Here is a 14794-nt window from a genome sequence, read left to right as displayed (position 1 = left end):
ATTGAACTCATCACCCAAATAACTAACATAGTACCCAATGGGTAGTTTTTCAACCCTTATCTCCCACTCCATTCCTCCCCTTTTTGGAGTACTCAGTGTCTGCTGTTTTCATCTATAAGCCCATGTTAATAGTACATTTCAATGTAGATAAAATAGCCTTCTACTAGAAGACTTTCATAGAGAGATGTCAATACCAGGCTCCAAATCTTCAAAAGACAGGCTGACTCTCTTGTTAGAGGCTAATATGGCTGGTGACTTCAAGTTGAAGTCAGTGATCATTTACCATTCCAACAATTCTAGGGCCCTTAAGAATTATGTTAAATAAACTGGGCATAGTAGTGCACACCAGTAGTCTCAGCTATGTGGGAGGCTAAGGCAGCAGAGTTGCCTGAGCTCAGGATTTTGAGGCTGTAGAGCACTATGATTGCACCTGTGAATAGCCACTGCACTCCAGCCTGGACAACATAGCAAGACTCCATCTCTTAGAAAAAAGGTAAGAATTAGGCTAAATCTACTCTGCCTGCACTCTCTCAATGGAACAATGACGTCTGGATGACAGCACATCTGTTTACAGTATGGTTTACAGTATGGTTTACAGAATATTTTAAGCTCATGGCTGAGATCTACTGCTCAGAAAAAAGATCCCTTTCAAAATATTACTGCTCATTGACAATGCACCCAGTCACCAAGAGCTCTGATGGAGATGAACAAGGAAATTAATGTTGTTTTCATGTGGCTAACACATCCATTCTACAGACCATGAATCAAGAAGTAATTTTGACTTTCAAGTCTTACTATGTAAGAAATATTGCTGGGCATGGGGGCTCACGCCTGTAATCCCAGCACTTTGGGAAGCCACGGCAGGTGGATCACCTAAGGTCAGGAGTTCGAGACCAGTCTGACCAACATGGTGAAACCCCATCTCTACTAAAAATACAAAATTAGGCGTGGCAGCACATGCCTGTAATCCCAGCTACGTGGGAGGGTGAGGCAGGAGAATCGCCTGAACCTGGGAGGGGGAGGTGGCAGTGAACCAAGATCATGCCACTGCACTCCAGCCTGGGCAACAAGAGCAAAACTCAGTCTCAAAAAAAAAAAATAAAGAAATATTAATATATTTCAGGCCAAGCATGGTGGCTCACACAAGTAATTCCAGTGCTTTAGAGGCCAACGTGGGAGGATCACTTGAGCCCAGGAGTTTCACACTGGCCTGGGCAACACAGTAAGACCCTGTCTCTTTTTTTTTTGTTTTTTGTTTGTTTTTTGTTTGTTTGTTTCTGAGACAGAATCTCACTCTGTTGCCCAGGCTGGAGTGCAGTGGCGCAACCTCAGCTCACTGCAACCTCCACCTCCTGGGTTCATGCCATTCTCCTGCCTCAGCCTCCCGAGCACCTGGGATTACAAGCACCCACCACCATGCCCAGCTAATTTTTTGTATTTTTGCTAGAGACGGGGTTTCACCGTGTCAGCCAGGATGGTCTCGAGCTCCTGACCTTGTGATCTGCCCGCCTCAGCCTCCCAAAGTGCTGGGATTATATAGGCATGACCACCGCGCCCAGCCAAGACCCTGTCTCTATAAAAATAAAAAATTTTAAAACCTCCTGGAAATTATTTACCATTGCAGGAGGAAGTAAAACTATTAACATTTTTCTTTTCTTTTTCTTTTTTTTTTAGATGGAGTTTTGCTCTTGTTGCCCAGGCTGGAGTGCAATGGTGCGATCTTGGCTCACCTCCACCTCCCAGGTTCAAGCAATTCTCCTGCCTCAGCCTCCTGAGTAGCCGGGATTACAGGCATGTGCCACCCCAGGCCCAGCTAATTTTGTATTTTTAGTAGAGAAAGGGTTTCTCCATGTTGGTCAGGCTGGTCTCGCACTCCCAGCCTCAGGTGATCTGCCTGCCTCGGCTTCCTAAACTGCTGGGATTACAGGCGTGAGCCACCACGCCCAGCCTAAAACTATCAACATTAACAGGAATTTGAAAGAAGTTGATTACAACTTTCATACATGACCTTTGACAGGTTCAAGGTTTCAATGGAGGAAATGACTGCAAAAGTGGTAGAAACAGCAAGAAAACTACAATTAGAAGGGAGCCTGGGCAAGGCACAGTGGCTCATGCCTGTAATCCCAGCACTTTGGGAGGCTGAGACAGGAGGATCACTTGAGCCCAGGAGTTCGAGACCAACCTGGACAACAAAGTGAAACCCTATCTCTTTTTTTTTTGAGACGGAGTCTTGCTCTGTCGCCCAGGCTGGAGTGCAGTGGCACAATCTCGGCTCACTGCAAGCTCCGCCTCCCGGGTTCACGCCATTCTTCTGCCTCAGCTTCTCCGAGTAGCTGGGACTACAGGCGACCACCACCACGCCCGGCTAATTTTTCTGTATTTTTAGTAGAGACGGGGTTTCACCGTGGTGAGACCCTATCTCTACAAAAAATAAAAAAAAATTTAGTTGGGCACGGTGGCATGCACCTCACTCAGGAGGGTGAGGCGACAGGATTGCGTGAGCCCGGGAGTTTGAGGCTACAATGAGCTACGATCATGCCACTGCACTCCAGCTTGGGTGACAGACCACAACTGAGTCTCTTTAAAAAACAAAAACAAAAAACAAAAATTTGAATGGATAAGGAGCTTGCTTCTTATGGATGAGCAAAGAAAGTGGTTTCTTAAGATGTAATCTACTCCCGGTAAGATGCTGTGAACACTGTTGAAATGACACCAGAAGATTCAGAATATTCCATAAACTTAAGTTGACAAAGCAGCAGCAGGGTTTGAGAGAAATGACACCAATGTTGAAAGTAGTTCTACTGTGGATAAAATGGTATTAAACAGTACCACATGCTATGTGAAAATCTTTCATGAAAGGAGAGTCAATCCATGTGGCAAACTTCATCATCTTATTTTAAGAAACTGCCAGGTTGGGCAGGCACAGTGGCTCACGCCTGTAATCTCAAAAAAAAAAAAAAAAAAAAATTGCCAGGTTACCCCAACCTTCAGCAACCACCACACTAATGGGTGAGCAGTCATCCACATGGAGGCAAGACATTCTACCAGCTAAAGATAATGACTTGCTGAAGGCTCAGATGATTGTTAAAACTTTTTAGCAAGAAAGTGTTTTTTATTTAAGACGTATTCATTGTTTTTTTAGACATAATCCTATTGCACTTAATAGACTACAGCATAATATAAACATAACTTTTATTTTATTATTATTTTTTTTTTGAGACAGAGTCTTGCTCTGTCGTCCAGGCTGGAGTGGAGTGGCGTGATCTCGGTTCATTACAACCTCTGCCTCTTGAGTTCAAGCGATTCTACTGCCTCAGCCTCCTGAGTAGCTGGGATTACAGGTGCATACCACTATGCCCAGCTAATTTTTGTATTTTTAGTAGAGACGAGGTTTCACCATGTTGACCAGGCTGGTCTCAAACTCCCGACTTCAAGCAATCCTCCTGCCTCAGCCTCCCAGAGTGAGCCTCAGCCTCCCAGAGTGATTACAGGCATGAGCCACTGCATCTGGCCTAAACATAACTTTTATATACACTAGGAAACCAAAAAATTTGTGTGACTTGCTTTATTGCAATATTTGCTTTATTGTGGTGGTCTGGAATAGAACATACAAAATCTCTGAGGTATGTCTGTACTTTAGAAAAGTACACAGTTAAGGCAGTGGCTTGTGTGTGTAATCCCAGTGACGCAAGAGGATCATTGGAGGCTGAGAGTTTGAGACCATCCTGGGACACTCATCTCTAAAAAAAAATTTGTTATTTATTTTTATTTTTTTGAGACAGTCTGTCACCCAGGCTGGAGTGCAGTGGCACAACCTTGGCTCACTGCAAGCCTCCCAGGTTCAAGTGATTCTCATGCCTCAGCCTTCCGAGTAGCTGAGATTACAGGTGTTCGCCACCATACTCGGCTAATTTTTGTATTTTTAGTAGAGACGAGGTTTCATCATGTTGGCCAAGCTAGTCTTGAACTCCTGACCTCAAGTGATCCACCCACCTTGGCCTCCCAAAGTGCTGGGATTACAGGCGTGAGCCACTGCACCCAGCCTAAAAAAATTAAAAAAAAAAAAAAAAAAAAAATTAGCCAGGCATGGTGACTGAGGTGGGAAGATCATTTGAGCCCAGGAGTTTGAGGCTGCAGTGAGCTATGATTGCGCCACTCTACTCCAGGTTGGGTGACAGAGCAAGACCCTGTCTCTTAAGTACACATAGCAAGATATACATTTAAGTTGATATACTACAGTATTCTAAGTTTTGAGATATATTCACGAGCACCGATAGTATATGACAAAACAACAAAATTCAATAACCTAGAGCTAGAGTTTGGGGTGCCATCATTACCTTAGCTCCTTGAACTGATCATTATACAAACAGCTGAAAGTAAGTCAAATAATTTCCCCTTACTATACATTAATGATTCAAGAAAGAAACTGACCCATCAGAGGTTGCGAGAAACCAGAACCCAGATACCTGAATGTCTGAGGTAAGTCTTTCCTAATAGATAGCTTGAGAATGCTGACCAATCTGTCCACAGCTACTCTTGTCTTTACTAATCTATAAACCTCAACTTTATGCACTCAGAACCATGCCTGCCTCAAAATCCAATGTAAAATGGACGAACTTTGAAAACATTATGCGAGTAAAACAAACCAGACACAAAAGGATAAATATTGTATGGTTCCACATATAGGAGGTACCTAGAGATAGAAAGTATAATAGCGGGCTGAGCATGGTGGCAAGTGCCTATAATTCTAGCTACTTGTGAGGCTGGGGTGGGAGGAATGCTTGAGTGTCAGGAGTTGAAGACCAGCCTAGGCAACAGAGTAAGATGCCCTTATCTCAAAAACAACAACAACAACAACAAAAAACAAAAAAACCCAAAAACAAAAATAAAAAAAAACAAAACAGTAGAATAGAGGTTTCCAGCTAAGGTAGGGGTGGGGAGTGAGGTGTGATTGTTTAATGGGAACAGAGTCCCTGGGATGAAGAAAAAGTTCTGTAAGTAGATAGTGGTGATGGTTGCAAAACAATGTGAATGTACTTAAATCCACTGAATTATATACTTACAAATGGTTAAGATGGTAAATTTTATGTTACATACATTTTACCACAATAAAATTGCAAAAACAAAATCCAACATAACTGATTACGGAGGGGCACACATGATCTTTTTAGGGTGATTGGAAATGTTTTTCTAAAACGGACTGTTGTCTGGTTGCACAACTTTGTAAATATACTAAAAAAAATTCTACAGTTAAATTATGTCCCCTATTATAAAATTGTAAAACTAATATTCACTGAAAACTTATCACATAAATATTCCTCTGCAAAAAAAAAAAATTTTGTAAAATGAATGTTGCATGTTGCCTTTTAATGCCTAACCAGCCGGGCGCGGTGGCTCACGCTTGTAATCCCAGCACTTTGGGAGGCCGAGGTGGGCAGATCACGAGGTCAGGAGATCGAGACCACGGTGAAACCCCATCTCTACTAAAAATACAAAAAATTAGCCGGGCGTGGTGGCGGGCGCCTGTAGTCCCAGCTACTCGGAGAGGCTGAGGGAGAATGGCGTGAACCCGGGAGGCGGAGCTTGCAGTGAGCCGAAATTGCGCCACTGCACTCCAGCCTGGGCGACAGAGCGAGACTCCGTCTCAAAAAAAAAAAAAAAAAAAAATGCCTAACCAATCTTTTTTTGTTTCTTCTGTGATCCTAATAATAACAGATACTATTTCTTAACCACCCACTTAAATCCAAACATGCTATTGGGCACTTTATCATGTATTCTTACTTAAATATTTTTTTCTCCATTCCAGTTGCAGAAGAAACTTACTTACATCTTTTCAACAAGCTACTAAGTAGGTAGTATTGTTTCTACTTCACAGGTGGGAAGAGGTGTATTCCAACTGCAAAGCTTTAGAGAGTAAATCTGGAATTACAACACAGGTCTAGCTCATTTACAAAATCTATTACACAGTACAACACCCTTCTCAGAGCCAGACATCTTAAGAAGCAAGTACTGTAGTATTCATGTATCTGCACATCTATCCATCCATCCACCCCACAAATATTAATCATATACTATGTGTCAAAGTCAGGCATTAGGAGTAAAGATTTTTGGAAAAAGACTAGGTTACTGTTTTCCAGAATTTCATTCCAACAGAAAGAAGTGCATATAACAAAAACACATAATTGGATGTTTACATGAACTCATTTTCTCTGCCTTTTTGTTTTGAGATGGAGTTTTTGCTCTGTTGCCCAGGCTGGAGTGCAATGGCACAATCTCAGCTCACTGCAAAGAGACGCACCCTGCCTTTTTTCTTTTTTTTCCTCCTTTTTTCGAGTCTCACTCTGTCATCCAGTCTGGAGTACAGTTTTGCGATCATGGCTCACTGAAGCCTGGGCCCCCGGGTTCAAGCGACTCTCATGCCTCAGCCTCCTAAGTAGCTGGAACTACAGATGCAAGCCACCATGTGCATATTTTCTCTTTTACATTCAGAGGAAGAAAACAGAATTGATAGGAGTTGGTGACTTAGATTTGGGGTCAGAGAAAAGGATTATTCCCTGGCTTCAGCTTTTGCCTTTGGGTGAATTTTCTCTTTACTGAAATGTGAGGAGGAAAAGCAGTACATAAGAAGGCAGAGGCTGGGCACAGTGGCTCATGCCTGTAATCCTAACACTTTGGGAGGCCAAGGATGGCAGATCACTTGAGGCCAGGAGTTTGAGACCAGCCTGGCCAGCATGGCAAAAGCTTGTCTCTACTAAAAATACAAAAATTGCTGGCTGTGGTGGTGCATGCCTGTAATCCCAGCTACTTGGGTGGCTGAGGCATGAGAATCACTTGAATCTGGGAGGCAGAGGTTGCAGTGAACTGAGATCAGGTCACTTCACTCCAGCCTGGGTGACAGAACGAGACCGTCTAAAAAAAAAAAAAAAAAAAAAGAAAGTTTAAGGAAGAGAGTAGTTGTGTCAAACAACCGTAGCAGAAAAAGAAAAATGTCCAACTTTAAACTTGCTGTTGGACTCCTATAAGAAACAAGAATGCCAAATGAAATAGCTCTCATTCATGCTTGTAAAGTTTCTGACAACATCAAACCAAAACCTGGATTTGCAGCAAAGACTTAAGAGGATCCTGAGAGGCAGACAGAGGATACGGGAATGAAGAGGGTGAACAAAATAAATTAACAGACACAGGAGTACCTGCTCTGTAAAAGGCAATGTACAAGGCCCTTTATATTTGTTCTTTGTTCTTCCATCACATCAGAGAACAGAAAAATCTAAATTGTTAGCTAGGTTGGAAAACCTCTAATTCTCAAAAATGATGAAAGTGAAGCCTATAGTTATATAATGTAACTTAAAAGTTTAAAGTAGCAATAGTCTAAAAGATAAGATGGTTATATTACTTACGAAAAGTTATCAGTATTTATAATGAAGAAGACAACAGTCCTTACAAAACAATAGTATTTAACACATAAAAAGTAAGTTTAAAAAACTGTTTTGAAGGCTGGGTGCAGTGGCTCACACCTGTAATCCCAGCATTTTGGGAGGCCAAAGCAGGCAGATCACTTGAGGTTAGGAGTTTGAAACCAGCCTGACTAACATGGTGAGACCCCGTCTCTACTAAAAACACAAAAAATTAGCTGGGCTGATGGCAGGTGCGTGCCTATATTCCCAGCTGCTTGGGAGGCTGAGGCAGGAGAATCACTTGAACCTAGGAGGCAGAGGTTGCAGTGAGCTGAGATCATGCCATTGCAGTCTAGACCTGGCGACAAAGTGAGATTCTGTCTCAAACAAACAAACAAAATGCTGTTTTGGTTTAAAAATCCTAAGTAGAAATGAAAATACTTTCTTTTTTTTTTTTTGAGACGGAGTCTCACTCTCGTTGCCCAGGCTGGAGTGCAATGGCACGATCTTGTCTCACTGCTACCTCCGCCTCCCGGGTTCAAGCGATTCTTCTGCCTCAGCCTCCCAAGTAGCTGGGATTACAGGCATCCACCATCACGCCCGGCTAATTTTTTGTATTTTTAGTAGAGACAGAGGTTTCACCATGTTGTCCAGGCTGGTCTTGAACTCCTGACCTCAGGTGATCCACCTGCCTCAGCTTCCCAAAGTGCTGGGGTTACAGGCATGAGCCACTGCGCCCTGATGAAAACACTTATTACTATTTTTTTAGGTGGAGTTTTGCTCTTGTTGCCCAGGCTGGAGGGCAATGGCGTGATCTCAGCTCACCACAACATCCGCCTCCTGGGTTCAAGCAATTCTCCTGCCTCAGCCTCACAAGTAGCTAGGATTACAGGCATGCGCCACCATGCCTGGCTAATTTTGTATTTTTAGTAGAGACAGAGTTTCTCTGTGTTGGTGAAGCTGGTCTTGAACTCCCGACCTCAGGTAATCCACCCGCCTTGGCCTCCCAAAGTGCTGGGACTACAGGCGTGAGCCACTGTGTCCAGCTGAAAATACATTCTTAAAAAAATACTTTCGTAAGTTCTAATTTATCTTTTTAAAATCTAAGAACTTTTAGTATTAATAAGCAAAAAATTTTCATTTCTATGTTTCCACTATTTTTTCTGATTTGTCTCAAATGGTCACAGAGAATTTTACTGTGCACACTGAAGAGACTGTTCTTATTATAAAATATTTCAAAGATGGAGACAGGCCGGGCACGGTGGCTCACACCTGTAATCCCAGCACTTTGGGAGGCCGAGGAGGGCAGATCGCGGGGTCAGGCGATTGAGACTGTCCTGGCTAACACGGTGAAACCCTGTCTCTACTAAAAATACAAAAAGCCGGGCATGGTGGCGTGCGCCTGTAGTCCGAGCTACTCGGGAGGCTGAGGCAGGAGAATGGCATGAACCCAGGAGGCAAAGGTTGCAGTGAACTGAGATCAGGCCACTGCACTCCAGCCTGGGTGACAGAGCAAGACTCCGTCTCAAGAAAAAAAAAAGATGGAGATAAAGAAGATCCCATGTACCCTTTATATAGTTTCCCCCAATGGTAACATCTTGCAAAACTGTAGTACCATATCACCAGCAGGATATCAACATTGATACAATAAGCAGATCTTCAGATTTCCCATTTTATTAATATTCATTTGTATGTACTTAGTTCTACACAATTTTGTCACATTTGTAAGTTCATGTATCCATCATCACAGTTAAGAAACAGCACCGTTCCATCAGCTCAAGGATCCCTCGTGTTACCGTTTTATAACAACATCTAGCCTCTCCCCTCCCATCTCCTGCCACATTCATTCCTAACTCCTAGAAGCCACGAATCTGTTCTCCGTTTTTAAAATGTTGGCTTTTCAAACTATTATAAAGTTGGAATCATACAGTATGTAACTTTTAGGACTGGCCTTTTTCACTTAGGACAATTTCCTTGAGATTTATCCAAGTGGCTGCAAGTACCAACAGTTTCTTCCTTTTTATTGCTGAGTAGTATTCCATGGTATGGATGTACCATGGTTTATTTACTCACTGAAGGACATCTGAGTTGTTTTCAGTTTTTGGCTATTAGGAATAAAGCTGCTACGAACATTCATGGGAGAGTTTTTGTAGAAAAGTTTTCATTTATCCGGGATAAATGCCCAACTGTGCAACTGCTGAGTCTTATGGTAAGTGAATGTTTGGTTTTATAAGAAACTGCCAATCTGTTTTCCAGAGTAGCTATACCATCATATATCCCCAGATGCAATGTATGAGAAATCCAGGTTTTTCACACCCTCACCAGCATTTGGTGGTGTCATTTTTATTACTGTTATTTAATAGATGGGGTCTCACTATGTTACCCAGGCTGGAGTGCAGTGGCTATTCATAGGCACCATCTTAACAATCTGCAGCCTCAAATTCCTAGCCTCATTCCATCCTCCTACCTCAGCCACTAGAGGAGAAGCGACTTGAAGTGTGTGCCACTGCACCTGGCTGGTGTCATTATTTCTTACTTAAGCCATTTGGATAGGTGTGTGGTAATATTTCATTGTGGTTTCAATTTTCATTTGCCTAATGGCTAATGATGTTCTTTTTACATGTTTATTTGCCATCTGTAATTCTCTTCCCTGAAACTTCTGTTCATGTCTTTTGCTCATTTCCTAACCGAGCTCTTTGCTGTTCCCTTTTACTGTTGAGTTTTGAGAGTTCTTTATGTATTTTAGATACTAGTCGTTAGTCATCTATGTGGTCTATTTTTAGTGAGACAAAACATTAGATAAATCTGAAGCACTGTGTAACTTCACTCTCAACCCTTTCTCGCCCTCCCTCCTCCTTCAGATGTTTCCATTCTCACAATGTTTATTGCATATACACGTAACAATTAATAATATATAGCATAGTTTGTGTATTTTTAGAAATTATCACTTCTGTACTATCCTTCATTTTTCTTTCCAATATTGCTTTTGCTTTTGTTTTTTAAAATTTTTATGTATGTATGTATGTATGTATGTATGTATGAGATGGAGTTTCACTTGTTGCCCAGGCTGGAGTGCAATGGCACGATCTCGGCTCACCGCAGCCTCCGCCTCCCGGGTTCAAGCAATTCTCCTACCTCAACCTCCGGAGTAGCTGGGATTACAGGCGCCTGCCACCACTCCTGGCTAACTTTTTTGTATTTTTAGTAGAGACAGGGTTTCACCATATTGGTCAGGGTGGTCTTAAACTCCTGACCTCAGGTGATCCACCCGCCTCGGCCTCCCAAAGTGCTGGGATTACAGGCATGAGCCACCTCACCCAGCCTTATTTATTTATTTATTTATTTATTTATTTATTTAATTTATTTATTTTTTTGAGATGGAGTCTCGCTGATGCCCAGGCTGGAGTGCAGTGGCACGATCTCGGCTCACTGCAGGCTCCGCCCCCCAGGGTTCACTGCCATTCTCCTGCCTCAGCCTCCCGCGTAGCTGGGACTACAGGCGCCCGCCACCTCGCCTGGCTAATTTTTTGTAGTTTTAGTAGAGACGGGGTTTCATCGTGTTAGCCAGGATGGTCTCCATCTCCTGACCTCGTGATCTGTCCACCTCGGCCTCCCAAAGTGCTGGGATTACAGGCGTGAGCCACCACGCCCGGCCTGTTTATTTTTGAGACAGAGTCTCGCTGTTGCCCAGGCTGGAGTGCAGTGGCCCATGTCGGCTCACTGCAACCTCCGCTTCCTGGGCTCAAGTGATCCTCCCGCCTCAGCCTCCCAAGTAGCTAGGATTACAGGCTCACGCTGCCATGCCAGGTTAATTTTTGCCACTGTGCCTGGCATTTTTTTTTTTTAAGAGACAGCATCTCACTCTGTTGCCCAGGCTGGAATGCAGTGGCGTGATCATGTCTCACTGTAACCTTGACCTCCTGGGCTCAAGCAATCCTCCCACCTCAGCCTCCCAAGCAGCTAGGACTACAGGTGCACACCACCATGCCTGGCTAATATATGGGGTCTCACTATGTTACTCAGGCTGGAGTGCAGTGGCTATTCACAGGCACCATCTTAGCAATCTGCAGCCTTAAATTCCTGGCCTCATTCCATCCTCCTACCTCAGCCACTAGAGGAGAAGCGACATTTACAAAAAAAAAAGTTGTTTGTAAAGATGGGGTTTTGTTATGTTGCCCAGGTTAGTCTTTAACTCCTGGCCTCACACGATCCTCCTGCCTTGGCTTCCCAAAGCACCAGGATTACAGGTGTGAGGCGCCATGCGCAGCCTTCAATTTTTTTATATTTAAAATTCGTCCAAGTAACTGCATAAAGCTCTACTTCATTTGCTTTAACTGCTGTGTAGAATCCCACAGCAAGAATATACAATTAGTTATCCATTCTCCACCTCAACATTTAGGGATCAATTTGTTGATGTTAAAACCAATGCTGCAATTTCCACTTCTGATCAAGATGATTCAACAGAGACCAGAGATTTACCTTCTCACCTAAAAGAACCACCACCACCAAAAAAACAAAAAAAACACAAAAAACACAAAACAAAACAAAACAAAAAAAAACCCAAACAAAAACCATAAAAACAAGGGTTTTGAAAACAATGGACATCAGGCAACAATGGACAGTGACCCCAGAGTGACAAGAAGCAAATGAAATGAGCTCTACAACTGGCCTGGCTTATTGCCTTAAGAGAGTTTCCAGGACATGATGCAGGAGGGGAGGGAGATTGAGGCAAAGCCTGAGAAACTCCTGAGTTGAAGAGATGGAGCAGAGAATATAATAAGATAATGGCAGCCAGATTTCAAAGGACAGAGTATCACAGCAGAGAAAGCTGCAGAGAAAGTCTCAGAAGCCCAGAGATCTGCAAAATGATCCCCTCAAATACTGAGGAGATCAGAGTGCTGATCAGCACATGTAACTGAGGACACTATCCAAGACTGGGGAAAAAAAAAAAAAACATATGAAAGGAATGGAGCAAGCACTACCCAGAACTCACATGGGGCCAGCAGTAGTGCCTGTTCTTAGTAGCCAGATTAGAAAAACTCAATTTATGGGGTATTGGGTAGAGTGCACAGGGAAGTCCTAGCTTAGTACTAGGGAATTTTTAGTTCTAAACTAAGTACTGCTTAGTTTAAGTACTGGCCTAACAAATTATAAAAAAAAAAAAAAGCAAAGAACTACACAGTTGACAAATACAATAACTGAATTGCAAATCAACCCTCAAGATTTATAGGAATAAAAATAATCCAGCACCCAAAAATATAAAATTCACAATGTCTGGAATTTGATTAAAGATTAACAGGCTTGCAAAGAGGCAAGAAAACATGACCCATGATGAGAATAATAATCAATCAGAAGAAATTTACCCAGAACTAATTCTGTTAGAATTAAAATGACTTTAAAACAGATATTAATATTGTAGCTGCATTCCATATGTTCAAAAAGTTACGCAGAGAAATGGAAGATGTACAAAAAGACTCAAGTCAAACTTCTAGAGATGAAAACCAGTGTCTGAGATGAAAACTACAATGGACCTAACAATAGTGTGGTAACGGCCGGGCGCGGTGGCTCATGCTTGTAATCCCAGCACTTTGGGAGGCCGAGGCGGGCGGATCACGAGGTCAGGAGATTGAGACCACGGTGAAACCCCGTCTCTACTAAAAATACAAAAAAATTAGCCGGGCGTGGTGGCGGGCGCCTGTAGTCCCAGCTGCTCGGAGAGGCTGAGGCAGGAGAATGGCGTGAACCCGGGAGGTGGAGCTTGCAGTGAGCCGAGATTGCGCCACTGCACTCCAGCCTGGGCGACACAGCGAGACTCCGTCTCAAAAAAAAAACCAAACAAACAAAAAAAAAACAACAATAGTGTGGTACTGACATAAAGACAGATATGTGATCAATGGAAAAAAACTCAGAAATACACCCTAATATTTATGGTCAATTGATTTTTCAACAAGGGTGCCAAGACAGTTCAATGAGGATTGCTTAAGCACAGGAGGCTGAGGCTGCAGTGAGCCTGATCAAGCCACTGAACTCCTGCCTGGAGGACAGAGCCAGACCCTGTATCAGTAAAAAAAAAAAAAAAAGTTCCAGCCTATGCAAAATAGTGATAGCCTGTCTCTACCATTAATTTAAAACATTAGGCTGGGCGTGGTGGTGGCTCACACCTGTAATCCCAGCACTTTGGGAGGCTGAGACGGGTGGATCCCATGAGCTCAGGAGTTCAAGACCAGCCTGGGCAACATGACAAAACCCCACGTTTACAAACTATAAAAAATTAGCCAGGTGTGGTACTGCACGCCTATAGTTCCAGCTACTTTGGTGGGGGGGCTGCAAGGCGGGGTGAGGTGGGAGGATTGCTTGAGCCCAGGAGGTTGAGGCTGCAGTGAGCAACTGCACCACTGCACTCAAGCCTGGGTGACAGAGCAAGACTCTATCTCAAAAAATAAAAAATAAAAATAAAAATAAATAAATAAAAATAACCAGGCATGGTGGCATGAGTCCACAGTTCCAGCTACTCAGGAAGCTGAGGTGGAAGGATTGTTTAAGCTCAGGTGTTTGAGACTGCAGTTTACCATGATTACACCATTGTACTCCACTGGATGACAGGGCAAGACACTTATCTCTATTAAAAAAAAAAAAAAAAACCCAAAAACTGTTCCCATAATAATTTTTTTTGCCTTAAAGTTTGTCTTATATTAGTATGGTGACATTAGCTTTCTGGTTAATATTTACTTACAACATTTTTTTTCGTTGTTAATTTCAATTTCTACACCTTTGTGTTTTTGACAGTATTTATCTGAATTTGTTTTTCCATTAAATCGTTTCTAAAAAACTGACTACACTTATCACGATCACTAATATATTTAGTTTTATTTCTACCATCTTCTGTTCTATTTACCTTGCTTGTTCTGTGCTTCCTTCTTGCTATGTTTGTTTTGAGACAGTCTCACTCTGTCACTCAGGCTGGGGTGTAGTGGTGTGAATCTGGCTCACTGCAACCTCTGCCTCCCAGGTTCAAGTGATTCTTCTGCCTCAACCTCCAAAGTAGCTGGGATTATGGGTGTGTGCCACCAATGCCCAGCTAATTTTTTTGTGTTTTTTTGTAGAGATGTGGTTTCACCATATTGGCCATGCTGGACTTGAACTCCTGGCCTCAAGTGATCCGCCCATCTCAGCCTCCCAAAGTGCTAGGATTACAGGCATGAGCCACCGTGTCCAGCCCCTTCTTGTTCTTTGCTTTTTTTTTTTTTTGAGACGGAGTCTCACTCTGTCGCCCAGGGTGGAATGCAGTGGCGCGATCTCAGCTCACTGCAATCTCTGCCTCCTGGGTTCAAGCAATTCTCCGCCTCAGCCTCCCGAGTAGCTGGGATTACAGGCATCTGCCACCACTCCTGGCTAATTTT

General features: G+C 43.0%; 1 protein-coding gene across 8 annotated transcripts in view; it reads right to left on the bottom strand.

Moving 5' to 3' along the window:
- Positions 1-14794, bottom strand: part of GATAD2B (GATA zinc finger domain containing 2B) — a 117385-nt gene that overhangs the window by 23729 nt on the left and 78862 nt on the right. The gene's annotated exons all lie outside the window — the stretch shown is intronic.

The sequence above is a fragment of the Hylobates moloch genome, unplaced genomic scaffold, assembly GCF_009828535.3.
Source record: "Hylobates moloch isolate HMO894 unplaced genomic scaffold, HMol_V3 SCAFFOLD_5, whole genome shotgun sequence".
In the NCBI taxonomy this organism is placed as follows: Eukaryota; Metazoa; Chordata; class Mammalia; order Primates; family Hylobatidae; genus Hylobates; species Hylobates moloch.
This window is presented reverse-complemented; position numbering and strand designations above follow the sequence as displayed.